Source organism: Panthera pardus, unplaced genomic scaffold (assembly GCF_024362965.1).
Source record: "Panthera pardus isolate Hobbes unplaced genomic scaffold, ASM2436296v1 HiC_scaffold_24, whole genome shotgun sequence".
NCBI lineage: Eukaryota > Metazoa > Chordata > Mammalia > Carnivora > Felidae > Panthera > Panthera pardus.
Window position 1 is genome coordinate 103,664,528 of NW_026526810.1, and position 17,388 is coordinate 103,681,915.

Consider the following 17,388-nt stretch of genomic DNA (forward strand, 5'->3'; position numbering starts at 1 on the left):
GACTAGTGATTGTTATATTGGACAGTGTAGATCTAGAACATTTCCTTCTTGCAGATATACCTGATATAGACATTTTTTCTTACAGATTTTAATGATCCAGGTAATTATGATTTTTCAGGTAAGATTCTCAGTATTTTTTGTAAGACACTTGTACTATGAACTATATGTTGATTATTATGTTATATCATGGATACTCCACTAATTTTTGTTATTCTGTTTTAAAATGTCATTTTTATCTAATTTTGAGACTAGCTTCCATTTTGTAATATAATTTAATGGGAAATTTTGAGATAGTAACTAGAAATTGTCCTTACAGGTAACACAGAACATTAATCTTGTTAAGTGAGGTAATGAATAGAACTGTGTGAAAATTCATTTTAAGGCTTTTACTATCAGTATTTTAGGAATGTGGAGCTTTTAAAACAGCTCTTCTAGCTCCTAATGTGTTTTCATTAAACATGATAATAATGTATTTGTCAGTATAGTACTGGGCTTATAAAAGTTGCTGATTAGATGTTAGTTCTTTTTTTTTTTTTTTTTTTTTCAACATTTTTTATTTATTTTTGGGACAGAGAGAGACAGAGCATGAACGGGGGAGGGGCAGAGAGAGAGGGAGACACAGAATCGGAAACAGGCTCCAGGCTCCGAGCCATCAGCCCAGAGTCTGACGCGGGGCTCGAACTCACGGACCGCGAGATCGTGACCTGGCTGAAGTAGGACGCTTAACCGACTGCGCCACCCAGGCGCCCCAGATGTTAGTTCTTTTAATACATAGATTTGATGCATAGTTCCCAAACTGGATGATTGTAAGAATTCCCTCAGGAGTGTTTTTTAAAAATACAGATATCCAAGGCATATATATTATATAACATATGTATTAATGCATACAAAGGATTTTGTGCAATTATTCCTTAGCATTAACTCCTTGGGATAGAATTGTTGGCTCAAAAGATTTGAATTATTGTTTAGATTTTTGATTTATAGTAACAAATTCCCTTCAGAAAAGTTGCACCAATTTTTTCTCTACACTGGGTATTATTCAACTTTTAATATTTCTCAGTTGATTAAAAAATCTCTTGTTTTAGTTTGTAATTGATTGTGAGTGCAAGTCAGCATTTTTCATAATTTTTTTAATGTATTTGGAGGGGGGGGGATGGCGAGGAGAGTGCGAGATGGGGAGAGGCAGAAAGAGAGAGAGAGAGAGAGGGAGAGAGAGAGAATCCCAGGCTGTCAGTGCAGACCCTGACAAAGGGGGCTTGACCCCAGGAATCCTGATCACAACCTGAACCGAAATCAAGAGTTAGATGCTTAACCAACTGAGCCACCCAGGTGCCCCTGCCTGTTTTTGCTATCTGTTCTTGCACACACCTAAGCTTCTTAGTTTGATCAGCAGTAAGCTGAATGATAGGGATAGAAGGCAAGACTAAGAAGAGGAATTGGTGTTCAGAAGAGTGGGGTGATTTTGGTTATTGTGCCTGGTACAGATAGGTGCAAAAATGTTAAATCTATCACAGATCTACAAGATTCTTGTACATATTTCCATCCATTGTCTCATAAATGGTATCTTTTTGGAATGTTCCTTTTCAGTTTGAGAGTGGAGGAATTGGCTTTAAAATTTTCTTATATAAAAAAACCAAATATTTTGCTACTGTTATTTAAAAACCATTGATTATATTTGTTTCTGGTTGTTATTGGAATCAGTTTGAAATAATGCCATTAATGATGCCATCTAACACAACCATTTCTTTTGATTTCTTGCCTATGTGTAAATATGATATGGCAGAAATTCTTAATTTTGGGGACTTTTTATCTTTGTGTCAGTAGTGCCTCATAGTATCTGACCCTGTAAAAGAAAACTCATTTCCTGTAATTACAACACTTCTGACACCAGATGTGTGGGTTTTCCACACCAAGCAACTCTTTAATTCTCTGAGGATACCAATGAGTAGTTAGCACAGGCCCCAGAGGTTAGAGGCTCAGTCCCACACAACTACCCTTCACTTTGGATGCTAGTTGCAAACAGTGGGTAGCTCACACTTCTGTCTGACTTGACTACAAATTGGGAGGGGTCCCATGACTTCCTCCTCAGGTTTTTTAATTGGCTATTATGACTCACAGAACTCAGAAACACCTATGTTTACCATCTTATTACAAAAGATATAATTAAAGATAACGATGAACAGCAAGATGAAGAGATACATAGGATGAAGCCCAGAAGGATCCTTGAGTGCACAGCTACTGGCACATGGATGTGTTTATCAACTTGGATGCTCAACCCTGTATTTGGTAGGGGGTTTTATTGCACAGGCATGATTGGTTATTAAGTCAGTGTCCAGCTGGACACTGGAGGATAAAGGGTGGGGGTGGAAGTTCCAAGTTTATAATCAGGGTTTGGTTTTCTGATGACCAGACCCTATACTGAAGCTATCCTGGAGCTCACCAAGAGTAGCCTCATTAGAACCAAAGATGTTCCTGTCAGGAAATTTCAAGGGATTTAGGAACTCTGTGTAAGTGGTGTGTGTCCCTGTGGGCCGTAGACAATTGTGTTCAGTCTGAATGGGGTCTTGTAGAGGGATTATAGGTGCTGGCACTGTCAAGAGCCCTTCTGAATACTGGGAGGCTCTGGTTTCCACGTGCAGAATAAACTGTTGACAGTTTATTATCAGGCTGAGGCTTCAAGGTTGCAGGAGGATTGTGTTTTTTCTGAGTGATTGGGACAGCACCCCACTAGAAGTCCTCACCTACATATTCCATACTCCTTCCCTTTCTACTTCACTGACCCTTGAATGTCCTCTACTGAAAAAGCTTAGCATGGTGCTCGTGTTAAAGGAGGAATACTTAAAGGGATTTTGTTGTTTATCACAAAACATACCTTGAAATACTCATTCAGAACTGAGGGGCAATAAACTGATAACTGACACATATGGGTAATATGGATATCCATTTGGATGGATATGGATAATACCCAAATTTGTTTACACAGTCACCTGTTGATGGACAGTCTGAGTTCTTTCTAGTTATTGGCTCTTAGAACTAAAACTGCCATGAACATTAATATATAGGTTTTTGTATGGACATATATTTTATTTTTAAAAATTTTATGTTTTTATTTATGTTTGAGAGAGAGAGAGAGAGAGAGAGAGAGAGAGCGAGCACGAGTGGGGGAGGGGCAGAGAGAGAGAGGGAGACACAGAATCAGAAGCAGGCTACAGGCTCTGAGCTTCAGCACAGAGCCCAACACAGGGCTCGAACTTGTGAACCACGAGATCATGACCTGGGTTGAAGTTGGATGCTCAACCAACTGAGCCACCCAGATGCCCCTGGACATATATTTTAATTTCTCTTAGGTAAATATCTAAATGTGGAATGACTGGATCATATAGTAGGTATTTGTGTAACTTTTTAGGAAGTTGCCAAATAGTTTTTCAAAGTGCCTATACCATTTTTTGTTCTTGCTAGCAGTGTGTGATAGTTTCTCTATATCTTATCAACATTTGGTATGGTTATTCCTTTTAATTTTAGCCATTCTAGTAGGTGTAAAATGTTATCTACCTGTGTTTTAATTTCCATTTCTCTAATGACTAGTGATATTGAGCATCATTTCTTGTGTTTATTTACCACTTGTATATTTTCTTTGGTAAAATGTGTGCTCAAATCTTTTACCCATTATTTTAATTGGGTTGTTTTCTGATTATTGAGTTTTGAATGCTTCCTATATATTTTGATTCTATGTTTTGCAGAGGTTTTCTCCTGGATGGTGGCTTATCTTTTCATTCTTTTAACAGTCTCTTTTGAGGAATAAAAACTTCTAATTTTGATGAAAGTTCAGTCTATCCATTTATTCTTATCTGGATCATGTTCTTGTTTTTGTATCTATATCTAAGATATAGTTGCCTAATGCAAGGTTATAAAAACTTTCTCCTAAGATATCTTCTGGAAGTTTTATGGTTTTAGGTTTTATGATTAGTGGTATGATGCATTTTGAGTTAATGTTTTTTATGTGAAGTGAAAATTGAATAAGGGTTTGTTTTTTGTGTTTTTTTTTGCATTGTGATATCCACTTGTTCTGGGACCATTTGTTGACAGGCCATCCTTTACACTTTTGCCTAAAATCAGCTGATCGTATATGTCTGGGTTTATTTCTGATTACCTAATTCATTACTGATCTCTTGCCTGTCTCAATGCTACTACTATTTTGATTCCTGTGGCTTTATAAGAAGTCATGAAACCAAGTTGTGCTACTCACCTAGCTTTTTTCTTCTTTTTCAGTGTTATTTTGGCTATTGTGCTGGTTATTGATTTATTGCATCTTAGCTCCAGATTTTCCCTTTTTGCCTATTCTGTGAAAATGGATCTGGCTTTTTTAGTATTTTTCTTTTGCCAGCTGGCATAGTGTTGGGCTTTGTCAATAGAGAGTGCTGCAGAGACATTGCAGGAGGAAAAAGTTTTGCTTCTTGGTTTCTGTGTGCTTGCTTGGCAAGCTCCAGCAGCATACTCAACTTCTCTAGAATCAGCCCACATGGCTTCCTTAGTGTACAGTTCTTGCCGTATGTGTGACTTCACTAGCACTAAGCTTCTTTAGTGCTCAGAGGGCTGCAGTAACCCAGCAGCCAATGACCCAAGGCTAGCTTCTCTTTGTACCTCTCGTGTGGGTTTGTAGCAGAATGCCTTCATGGGACGCTGCCAGATAAATGGTTTTTCCTAGCCCCCTTATGAATGGATTTCTGCCAAGTTTCACAAGGCAAATTTCCAGCAAGTTCTGCTGGCATGGCACCAGAATGACTTATCTGTCATTCAGTGAGACAAGGCTATGCTTTCTCCGACAGGGTCTGATCTCTGCCCTGTAGAAGGGCACTCTTGTCTCAGCCCTAGGAGGTGTTAGCTGCTCTTGTATTCTTTCGTATTCTCTTTGCTTCTCACTAGTTAATTGTTGTTACACCGAGCCCTGTTATAGTTAATATTCTTTATACTTAACTTTCCCTTTTCAAATTTCCTTGTGACCTCTCTTTTCTGATTGGATCCAAAGTGATGCAACTGTTCTAGGTTTTTTTACATTTCCATCTGAATTTTAGAAGCAGTTACTAAATGTCTGAAAAAAAAAAAGCCTACTGGGATATTCACTGAATCTATGCATAAATCTGTGGGAATTGCATTGGAATCTATAGATAAATTTGGGGAGAATTTACCTCTTAACAGTAGTGAGTCTTTTGACCCATGGATAATGTATCACTGTTTATTCAGATTTTCAGTTTCTTTCAGTAGTGTTTTACGGTTTTATTATACAGATTTTTCCCAGATTTTGTCAGATTTACCCCTAAGTGTATTATATTTTTTATGTTCTTATAAATGGTATTGTTTTTGTTAAAAATCCCACTTTTGAGTTGTTCATTGCAAACATATGGAAATGCAATTGGTGCTTATATCCTGCAGCCTTGTTAAATTCATTTTCTGGCTCTAGTTTTTTTTTTGTTTTGTTTTGTTCTTTTTTTTTTTTTTTTTTTTTTTTGGCAGATTCCATTGGATTCTACGTAGATAGTCATGTCTTCTGTGAATGAAGAGAGTTTTACTTCTTTAATTCCACTCTGGGTGCCTTTTATTTCTTTTTCTTTGCCTGACTTCATTGGCTAGATGCTCTGGTATAATGGTAAATAGAAATGGTGAGAATGGATATTCTAGTCTTCTTATTTTAGGGGGAAAGCATCTATTCTTACACAAGTATGATGTTAATTATAGATTTTTCATAGATACCCTTTATTGGATTTATTAAATTTGTTTCTATTTCTAGTTTGCAGAGACTTCAAATCAGAAATGGATATTGGATTTTGTTAAAATACTTTTTTGTGTGTGTCTGTTGAGATGAAAGTTACTATTTTTTTTATGTTTTAGCCCTAGATAATGCAAGTATCTGTTATTGTGCACAATTTTGTTATTTCCCCCCCCCCAAAATGACCCTCTCCCCATAAAAAAAGTCAATTAATTTGCATGTAGAGTACCTGGGTTTAAAAAATATTTTATGTGCAATATTATTTCTAATTGGTTAAAACATACACTACACTAATAACAGTGGAGTCTAATTATTGAACTGTGATATGAAAAAAATAGAGAAAAATCTGAGAAGTGTCCAGAAAATATCTACTGAAGAATTGTGATTGAGTACAATTGTTTTAATTCTGAAGTTATGTTCAGCATTACTAATGGGAGACAGTTAGCTATAGGATACTTGAGGATCATTAGTGAGTGCTTAGGAAGAAGTAAAAACAATAAATGAATTACATGAAGAAAATTTTAAAGCATAGAGGCTTGCTTAAAGATAAAAAAAAGCAGTAAGTAGACCTAACAGAACACAAGGGGCTCAGAAGAATGCAGTTGTTTCTTATAGAAAGTACTTGGAGTTAAGCAATGTAGCTGGTGGTTTTGGTGAAGTGGAAAGAATTGCCCTGGGATAATTGGATTTAATTCCTGTACTTACCACTTGCTAACTGGGTAAGTTTCTTAAACTAAGTTTCTGATTTCTCATCTGTAGAATGAACGTAAGAATATCCCAAGGGTTGTAATGAAGAATAAATAGAATCAGTTACATAAAAGTGTATAGTAGTGTAGTTAGGTGCTTAATAAATGTTTGTCTTTATTATATTTTTTAATGACCAGTGGAAGCTTTTCTATTCTGTTGCCTATTTCCCTGGTGATTATATTTAGTCACAGAAATAGTGCCCACAGTTACCTTGAAACCCATCAAGAAAATAAAAAATGAAGCCAATTCCTGCTGCTTTGACCTTCTGTATTGTCATAGTTTCAAAGAAAACTATGAGCACTGACAGAGCTGACAGAGCACTGTCAGCATAAGACTGTATTAGAAAATGCTCTGAAAGAAAGTTCTAACTTGAGGAAGAATGGCAGAATTTTTTATAGGGCATTAGCAGGAGGGGTTAGGCATAGTTTGGGGGAATAGTTGGTCAAGGATGGTTCTCAGAGAATTGATTTTGTAGAGTAGCAGCCATTGGACAGTTTGGATTTTATCAAGAATTTTAGGGAGAATCAGCTGTGGGGGTCAAGGACGTGATTGGACCAATGGCAAATTCTCAGGTTTTTAGTGTCTGCACAGCAGATTTTTCTATCATTGGCTCTTGCTGTCTTCTCCCCCTCTACCCCTGCCACCCTAGTATAAGGGCCCTTCCATTATCCTGGTCATGATTTTAGACAGCTTCTAGCTCTTGATCTTAGAGGTAATATCTTTATGAAACTATAAAATACAAGGAATTAAGTATTTCATAGAGCTGGAAAGTTCTTTCAGTCTTTTCTTCCTGCCCTCTTTGAATTGTGTTTTGGATTCTGTTATGTAGCTGCTCTGGAGTAGAGGAAATGGTAACTTATGATAATGAAAAACTTCAAAGTAGTTTGAAGGCTGGAAGGGAGATTTGAAATGCGGGGAGATTTGAATAGGGTTTTGCAGCAGCTATTTTAGTTGATGACACATCTTCAACTTAAATTGTAATTCATTTTTTTTTTAAAGTTTGCCTTATATTTCTGTGATGATTCTAGTAGAAGTCAAATGAAATTATTTTTGATAGCTGGTTTGTGAACGTTGGTATTTACAGCCAACCTTCCAAAGCCTACCTTGGCTTTCAGGGAGCTCAGCTTGTGACTAAATGGATCATCTCTTCTCTTGTATCTATTTAATGCATTACTGGTTTCTAGCAGCTGATACTTAACATTGTTCATTCTTGAGTGTGGTGCTTCATGTGATTTCTTTTCCTTTATGAGGTACTTTTTGACTATAGGTGGATCCATTCTCCTGTATATATAATCTGTGCTTTGAAATTAAATTATCCTTGTCCTTTTTGAATACATATCCTTTTATTATCTGATAGTTTGCTCTTGCTTTGTGGCTTCCTGGGTCCCTTTTGTAATGCTTACTTAGCTTTTAATTTAAATACAAGATTGCCTTAGTTAGCATCCAAGGAAGACTTTGGCCTATTCAGACATTGAGAAAATATGAATATTTGACCACTATATTTAGGATTATTGGGGCTTTTCATTCTAATTTTTAGAATATAGAAAGTAAGGCAAGTTTCTTAGTTTTTCCTAATCAAGCTCACCATAGACCTTGTACTTTTTAAACTGGCTTGAATGAAAAAAATACATCTATGAAGAATGGCATATCTGCTATTTCTACATGGATGTACTTACCATAACTGTGGAAAATATATTTGATTTACTGTGAAGCTCTCAGGGTAGATGTTTAAGATATAATCAATATTTTAGTATTTTCATGTATAGTTAAGCACTTTCCGTAAATTATGATAATGTTATTTATGGGATTATTTGTTCTGCAAAATATCACAAAAAGTTCCATAATGTGGCTTTCTTTTTTTGGTATTCAGAGGCAGTTAGATAAGATTTATCTACAACTAAATAGTACATCACTGGTGAGAATCTTTTCTACCTATTATTCTACTTTTTAAATCTCATTCTCTTCCACTCATAACATTTGGTGATATGATACAAATGCCACTGTCATAGCTTTCTTTAATTTTCTGGAAAGTATCTTTTATAGTCTCCATATCTTTAAATCTTGGGAACTCTGAAAAGCTTCTTTATCCTTTATTTCTTCTCAAGAAAATACCTTCATTTACTCTTGATGTTTTTGTAGAAATTCCTGCTACCCACAGATAGAAATAAAAACATGCAATGTAAAATCTCAGTCATTTAGAGCATTTTAAAAATTAACAAATCAATTATTTAAAAAGTTCCATAGATTTGTGATCTTTTTCAGTTTTATTCTGCGTTATTGAAGTATAATTGACATATATTGTAAAATATTTAATATATGCATAATGGTGACTTCATATAGTCTCTCTTAGTACTTATATAATGCAATATTATCAACCATAGCAATCATGCTTTACATTAGATCCTCAGACTTTATTCATCTCATAGCTGGAAGTCTATACTCCTTTACCACCCTCTCCCTGTTTCCCTCATCACCCAGTCCCTGGCAACCACTTTTCTACCCTCTGTTACTATGAGTTTGATTTTTTTTTTTTTAATTTCACATATAAGTGATACCATGTAGTATTTTCTCTCTGTGTGACTTATTTTACTTAATATAATACTCTCAAGATTTATTCATTATGTTGGAAATGGGAGGATTTATTTTTTTCCTCATGAATGAATAATGCATTATACACACACACACACACACACACACACACACACACACACACCACATCTTTATTCATTCATCTGTTGATGGACACTTGGGTTGTTTCCATATCTTGGCTATTGAGAATGATATTGCAGTGAACATGGGAATGCAGGTATCTCTTTGAAATCCTGTTTTCATTTCCTTTGGATGTATACCCAGAAGAGGGATGTCTGGATCATTTGGGTAATTCTATTTTTAATTTTTGAGGAAAACTCCATACATTCTCCATGGTATGCTGCATCAGTTTACAGTGCCACCAACACTTGTTAAAGCACTTTTCTTTTTGATGAGAGCCATTGTAACATGTGTGAGGTGATATCTCATTGTAGTTTTGATTTGTATTTGGTGATGACTAGTGATGCTGAGCACCTTTTCACATACCTAACAGCCATTTGTAGGTCTTCTATGGAAAAAAATGTCAGTTTTTTTAATCAGGTATTTTTGTTTTGTTTTGTTTTGTTTTGTTATTCAGTAGTATGAGTTCTTTGTATATTTTGGTTATTAACCCGTTATCAGGTATATGGTTTGAAAATATTTTCTTCCATTCCATCAGTTTCCTCTTTATTTAATTGGTGATTTCCCTTGCTTTGCAGAAACTTTTTGATAAAGTCCCATTTGTTTGTTTTTGCTTTTGTCACTTTTACTTTTGGTGTTTTGAAGTTGAAAACATCATTGTCAAGACTGATGTCAAGGAACTTGCCCCCTATGTTACCTTCTAAGAGTTTTATCATTTCAGATCTTTAATCCATTTGGAGTTGTTTTTTTTTCTGCAGTGTAAGATAGGGGCTCAGTTTCATTCTTTTGGCTGTGACTGTCCAGGTTTTCCCAGCACCATTTATTGAAGAGACTATCCTTTTCCCATTGTATATTCTTGACTTGTCAAGTATTAATTGACCATATATGCATGAATTTATTTCAGAGCTCTCTATTTTGTCCCATTGGTTTGTATGTGTTTTTTTTAAGTTCATTTATTTTGAGAGAGAGAGAGATAGTGAGGGAGGGGCAGAGAGAGAGAGAGAGAGAGAGAGAGAGAGAGAGAGAGAGAGAGAGAGGAGAGAATCCCAAGCAGGCTCTGTGCTATGAGCAGAGACGCTGACACTGGGCTCTGTCTTGCAAACCATGAGATCATTACCTGAGCTGAAATCAAGAGTTAGATGCTTAACAGACTGGACCACCCAGGTGCCCCATCTTTTTTTTATGTCAGTATTATACTGTGTTGATTACTATAGCTTTGTAATATAATTTGAAATTGGGAAGTATGAGGCCTCTAGATTTGTTCTTAAGATTGCTTTGGCTCTTTGGGGTCTTTTGTGGTTCAATACAAAATTTATGATTTGTTAGTTCTGAGAAAAATGCCATTGGAATTTTGATAGGGATTGCATTGAATTTGTAGATTGCCTTAGACTATTTGGCCATTTTAGCGATATTAATTCTTCCAGTCTGTAAGCACAGGTTTTTTTTTGTACTTTGCATTTATTTGTGTCTTCTTCAGTTTCTTTCATCAGTGTCTTATAGTTTTCATGTACAAATCTTTCACCTTCTTTGCTAATTTATTGCTAAGTATTTTCTTTTTTTTTTTGATGCAGTTGTGAATGGGATTTTCTTAATTTCTGTTTCTAACTTGTTCTTAGTGATATTTGTATATTGTATTTTCCATATTGTATATTGCATCTTTACTGAATTTGTTGATTGGTTCTAACAGGTTTTTTTTTCTGTGTGTGTGTGTGTGGAGTGTTAGTATTTTTTTTATATATAATATCATATTACTGCAAATGGTGAGTTCTATGAACTCCTTTCCAGTTTGGATGTCTTACTTCTTTTTCTTGCCTAATGGCTCTGGCTAGGACTTCCAGTACTGTGTTGAATGAAAGCAATGAGAGTGGACATCTTTGTCTTGTTCCTGATCTTAGAGGAAAAATTTGCAGCTTTTCACCATTGAGTATGGTGTTAACTGTGGGCTTGTCATATGTGGCCTTTATTTTCTTGAGGTATGTTTCCACTATATTCAGTTTGTTGAGAGTTTTTATTATGAAAGAATGTTGAATTTTTTAAAATATATTTTTCATCTATTGAGATGATAATATGAATTTTATCCTTCATTTTGTGTGTGCTATATTACATTTATTGATTTGCCTATATTGAACCATTGTTGCATCACAGGAATAAAACCAACTTGATCATAGTGAATGATCTTTTGAATGTGTTGTTGAATTCTGTTTGCTAATATTTTGTTGGGGATATTTGCATTCATGTTCATCAGGGGTATTGGCCTGTAGTTTTCTTTTTTGTAGTGTCCTTGTTTGGTTTTGATATCAGGGTAATGCTGGCCTTGTAAAATGAATTTCTTCCATTCTCTTCAATTTTGGGGAAGATTTTTGAGAAAGTTTGGTATTAATTCTTCTTTAAATGTTTGGTAGAATTTACCAGTAAAGCCATCTGGTCCTGAATTTTTTGTAGGGAGGTTTTTGATTACTTATTAAAGCTTGTTAGTAAATGTTCTGTTCAGATTTTCTATTTTTTCTTGATTCAGCCTTGGCAGGTTGGTGTATTTCTAGGAATTTGTCCATTTTTTAGGTTGTCCAATTTGTTGGTGTGTAATTGTTTGTAGTCGTCTCTTATGATCTTTTGTATATGTGTGATACCAGCTGTAATGTCTCTTCATTCATTTATGATTTTATTTGAGTTCTTTCTCAGTTTTCTTGGTTGGTCTAGCTAAATGTCTGTCTTTTCAAAAAACCAGTTTTTAGTTTCATTGATTATTTTTTTTAAATTTTTATTTCATTTATTTCTACTTCATTCCTTTCTTCCTTTTTTTTTTTTTTTCTTCTTCCTTTGACTAACTTTGGGCTTAGTTTCGTTTTATGTTTCTAGTTCCCTGATGTGTAAAGTTAGGTTGTTTATTTGAGTTTTTTATTATTTCTTAATGTTGGTATTTATTATTTTGAACATCCCTCTTAGAAATGCTTTTGCTGCATCCCTTAAGCTTTTGTATTGTGTATTTCCATATTAATTTGTCTAAAGATAATGTTTTTATTTTTTCTTCGATCCATTTGTAGTTCAATAGCATGTTGTTTAATCTTCACATATTTGTCAATGTTCCAAGTTTCTTCTTGTAATTGATTACTAGTTTGATACTATAGAAAAGATGCTTAATAAGATTTCATTTTTAAAAATTTATTAAGACTTGTTTTGTGGCCTAACATGTTGTATCCTGGAGAATGTTCATGTGTACTTAAGTATTCTCTTACTGTTACAATGTCTTATAAATTTCTTTTGTGTCCATATGGTCTAATGTGTAGTTTAAGTCTTAAGTCCAGTGTTTTCATATTGATATTCTTTCTAGATGATCTATCCATTTTTGAAACTGAGGTATTAAGGTTTCTACTATTATTGTGTTGTTGTCTATTTCTCCCTTCAGGTCTGTTATTATTTGCTTTATATATTTAGGTGCTTCCATGTTGGATAGATAAATATTTTAAAATCCTACAACCACTTGTTGGATTGACCCCTTTAGTCTTATATAATTACCTTCTTTGTCTCAAATGCACTCTTTTGCTGGGAATGCTATTTTGTGTGATGTAAGTGTAAATATTCTTGCTTTCTTTTAGTTTTCTTTTGCCTGGAATATCTTTTTCCATCCCTTTCCTATCAATCTGTATATATCCTTAAGACATATAAGAGAACTTAGTCCCTTACATTTAAAGTAATTATAGATGGATATGGACGTAACTGTCATTTTGTTAATAGTTTCTTGCTGTTTTGTAATTCCTTTGTTCCTTTTTTAAATGTCTTTGTGATTTGATACTTGTCTATAGTGGTGTGCTTAGATTTCTTTTTGTTTACCTTTTGTATATCTGTTACAGGTTTTTGCTTTCTGGTTACCACGAGGCTTACGTAAAACATTTTATATTTGTGATAGTCTGTTTTAAGTTGATATCAACTTATGTCAAATGCATACTAAAGCTCTCTTTACTATACCTCAGTGCATTTTGTTTTTGATGTTATAATTGACATCTTTTTACGTTGTGTATCCATTAACAAATTATATTATTTTTGTCTTTTAGGCTTCATACTAGATTTACAAGTGATTTACCTACCTTCGTTACAAATTATGTTAATCTGATTTTAACTATGAACAGTATTTACCTTTACCAGGGAGATTTATCCTTTGTTTTCTTGTTACTAATTTGTTTCATCCTTTTGTTTGCAGCTTGAAGAAGTCATCTTAACATTTATTACACAGCTGGTCTAGTATTGATGAACTCCTTAAACTTTTACTTTCCTAGAAAACTTTTTATGTCTCCTTCAACTCTATAGGACAACTTTGCTGGGTAGAATATTTTAGGTTGGTAGTTTTTTCTTTAGCACTTTCATTGAACTTATTACCTGCAAAAGTTTTTCAGATTTTGCTGAAAAATCTGCTGGTAATCTTACGGAGACTCCCTTTTACATAACATAAATTTTTCTTTTGCTGCCTTTAAGATTCTGTCCTTGTCTTCAACTTTTGACAATTTAATTATAGTGTATCTTGGTTTGGATTTACCTTGTTTGAGATTCTGTGGGCTTCCTATATCTGGAGTTCTGTTTCATTTTCTGTGTTAGGAAAGTTTTCAGCCATTATTTATTTGAATAGGCTTTCAGCCCCTTTCTCTTTTTCTTTGCTTTCTGGGACCCCATAATAAATATATTGATGTACTGGATGGTGTCCCACAATTTCCTTAAGCTTCACTCACTCTTTTTCATTCTTTTTTCTCTTTATGTCCCTATTTGGATGACTTTCACTGCCCTGTCTTCAAATTTGCTGATTCTTTCTTCCATTTGATCTAATATGTTGTAAAATCCCTTCTGTTGAATTTTTCAGCTCATTTATTTAATTCGTCAGCTCTGTGATTTCTGTCTGGTACTTCCCTATATTTTTTATCTCTGTTGAAATTTTCATTTAGTGAGCATCTTTGTAATCATTATTTTGTGCTCTTTATCAGGTAAATCACTTCTTTCCCTTTTATTAAGATCTGTTTCAGAGGTTTCATTTTTTTGTTTGTAATATATTTCTCTGTTTCTTCATTTTTCTTAATTCTCTGTGTTGGCTTCTGTGCATTAGATAAAACAGTCACATGTCCCAGTCTTGATGGAATGGTCTCATGTAGATGCTGAATCTTATCATTCAGCCTGGCCCTAGCTCTTGGTTGTTTCTCAGACCTTTGTGGTTGTCCAAGCTGCCTTCTTCATGACTCCCAGTAGTTGAGAGTATTTCAAGATCTTTCAGTGTCCCCAAGTGGAGGATCAGTCACCACCAATATGCTGGCTGAATGAAAGCTGGACCCTCAGGTAGCAGTTTAAAAATTTTTTTTTTTTAATGTGTATTTTTGAGAGAGACAGAGACAGAGTGTGAGTAGGGGAGAGGCAGAGAGAAAGGGAGATAGAATTCGGAGCATCCTCCAGGCTCTGAGCAAGCTGTCAGCACAGAGCCTGATGCTGGGCTTAAAGTCACAAATTGTGAAATCACGACCTGAGCCAAAGTCGGATGCTTAACCAATTTAGCCACCCAGCTGCTCCTCAGGTATCAGGTAGCAGCTTTTAAGTACGCAAGTAGATGTGTCTTTCAGGGAAAGACTGGGATCTAGGTGTTTCCCTCTCTTCCCTTTGTTCTGAGCCCTGGGGGTTAGCCAATTAAGAAACTTAAGAACTATTTGTTTGCTTTTGTCTTATGGGACCTGTGAATGCCATCCTTGCTTGCTCCCAGAACCAAGCAATCAAGTATTGTATCCCCTGGGTAGAAGCCACGATACTCAGAGTGCCAGATGTGTGTACAAGCCCCTTCCAGGAAGCTGTTTGTGATTTATAGTGATCTACTAGGGGAATGCACATTTGGTGTCTGCTGGCTTCCCAGTTTTCATGCAAGACTGACATCCGTCTGTAGATGTATGCTAAATTAGAAGCCTCATCCTCTGGCAGCAAGTTTTAAATTATGTAAATAGGCTTCTTTCTGGGAATGACTGGGGAGATGGGTGTTTCTGTCTCCTTCCTGTGTGTTGAGCCCTGGGGAGATAGCTGCTTAAGAACTATTTATTTGTTTGCTACAATCCTGTTGAGGATTGTTGAGTCTGCTAATGCAAGACTCACTGGCTACCAGAGTTGGGCTATCACAGGGTGTGTCTTTTGGGCAGAAGTTGCAAAGCCCAGGCACCAAATGTGTACGCAAATTCCTTTCAGGAAGATACCAGTGACTGGGAGCTGGGCAGAGAGAGAACACAAAGATGGTGCCCACTGGCTTTCTTGGTCTCTAGAGAGAATTACAGCTGATCCCTAGATGTGTGTTAAATGAGAAGCCTTACCCTAAGGCTGCACCTTTTAAGGTAGCCAAATAGGCCTGTTTCAGGAAAGGCTGGTAGATGGGCATTTTTGTGTGTTGCCTCTGTTCTGAGTCTTAGACGCATAGCCACCGTGAGTCCCTGAAGCCCACCAAGAACTGTTTCTTTATTTGCTGTAGTTTTCTGTGTCTTGGGGACACAAGCCCCAATGGCTTTCAGAGCTAGATGTTTTGGGGGCTCATCCCTGAGTTAGAAGTCTTAAAAGTTGGGGCACTAGATGTGGGTTGAAACCCTTTACTCCTCAGGGAGAAGCTGGTAGTTGTGAATTCCCTCTCAGTTGTATGTCAGTCTGCTGGGAGTGGGGTTTATGGAGAGAGTGTTTCTCAGCTTCTCCTACCCATTCAATGTATGTTTTTTCTTATTTGTCCTCTGGATTTCTTTCAGCAGGATTTGTTTCATGTTTAGCTGTAGATTTAATATGTCTGTGAGAGGATGTGAGTTTGAGATTTTGTTGCCATCTTTGACTAGAATCAGATTTGTGATTTTCAAATGTTATCCCTTTGAACGAATAACAATATAGTGAATTAACTGGGATGCCAGTGATATCTAAAATATAACACATAAGTGAGTCTTAAGAGGTGTATAACTTCATTTTCTGCATGATGTAACTTTTTTAGTAAATATACCATTAGAAAATACAGTAGTTCCAGTAGTTCCCCCTTATCCACAGTTTTCCTTTTCATGTTTTCAGTTACCCAGAGTCAACCAGTCTATAAGCAGATGACTCTCCTTCTAACGTCAGAAGGTCAGTAGTAGCCTAATGCTTTGTCACAGTGCCTGTGTTGTTCACCTCACTTTATCTCATCATGCAGGCATTATATCATCTTACATCATTACAAGAAAAGGGATGGTAAAATATATTTTCAGAAAGAGAGGCCATATTCACGTTATTTTTATTATGGCATATTGTTACAATCTGTTTTATTTTCAACTATTGTTGTTAATTTCTTACTGTGTCTTATTTATAAATTAAACATCATCATAGGTCTACATGTATAGGAACAAACATAGTATATATAGGGTTTGGTGCTATCTTCAGTTTTAGTCCACTGGAGGTCTTGAAATGTATACCCTACGGAAAAGAGTGGAGGGGAGACTATGGTATGTTTGGAATGATAGCAAAAGGCTTCTTTGTGTTGTTTATTGAAATCGTACATAAATCTAGCTTGTGTCATACTCGTCTCATAGTTACGTAAAATAAATGGCATGGTGAAAGAGAAGAAACATGAAATGAGAGTTTCTGCAAAATTACTGAAGGAAAGAAGTGCAGTGTACTTTCTAATGTACTTTTCAATGTTAAAAAAAAATTGAGAATTCCACAACCCAAGGAAGTTGAGAAAGCTTCTTGTGCTTATGTAACAATTTTTAATCTATTAGTTGCAGAGTAAAAACAATAGGAAATTAATTAATTTTATATAAAAAATAGCTTTTAACTATGGAGTCCTCCTATCATTCGTCAGTTTGTTAAGCCTACTTTTGGTTGTTATTATTAAAAAAAAAATGTAATTAGGCAGTTACAAGAAAGCTTCAGAACAGCTGTAATTACAGCTGCAGATTTAGTCAAAATAGGGGTTTTTAAAGGCTCCTCACTCTCCTTTCGCATCTCTTTCCCTTACCCCAAGTAACCCAAATTTAGTTGTAAAAGTTTTGGTGAGCTCAGGATTCCCGAAACTGGAGTGCCATATGTTTAACTGCATGCAGATGTGATGATTATATGTGACTCTTCGTTAAGGTTTCTGGAACCTTTTTAGTTCTATTGCTCTATGCACAGTTAAATGATTTTTATCAGCTTGTTTCTGTATTTAATTTTAT

General features: G+C 35.4%; 1 protein-coding gene across 15 annotated transcripts in view; it reads left to right on the top strand.

Moving 5' to 3' along the window:
* FUT8 (fucosyltransferase 8) overlaps nt 1-17,388 on the top strand; it is a 310,615-nt gene that overhangs the window by 71,680 nt on the left and 221,547 nt on the right. For 5 of the 15 annotated variants that reach the window (XM_053889503.1, XM_053889504.1, XM_019451537.2 and 2 more), the window contains exon 3: nt 16,268-16,321. The exons of the other annotated variants lie outside the window; for them this stretch is intronic. The gene's annotated coding sequence lies outside the window, so the exon portion shown is untranslated. The remainder of the gene's footprint in view (nt 1-16,267; nt 16,322-17,388) is intronic. 15 annotated transcript variants of the gene reach the window in all.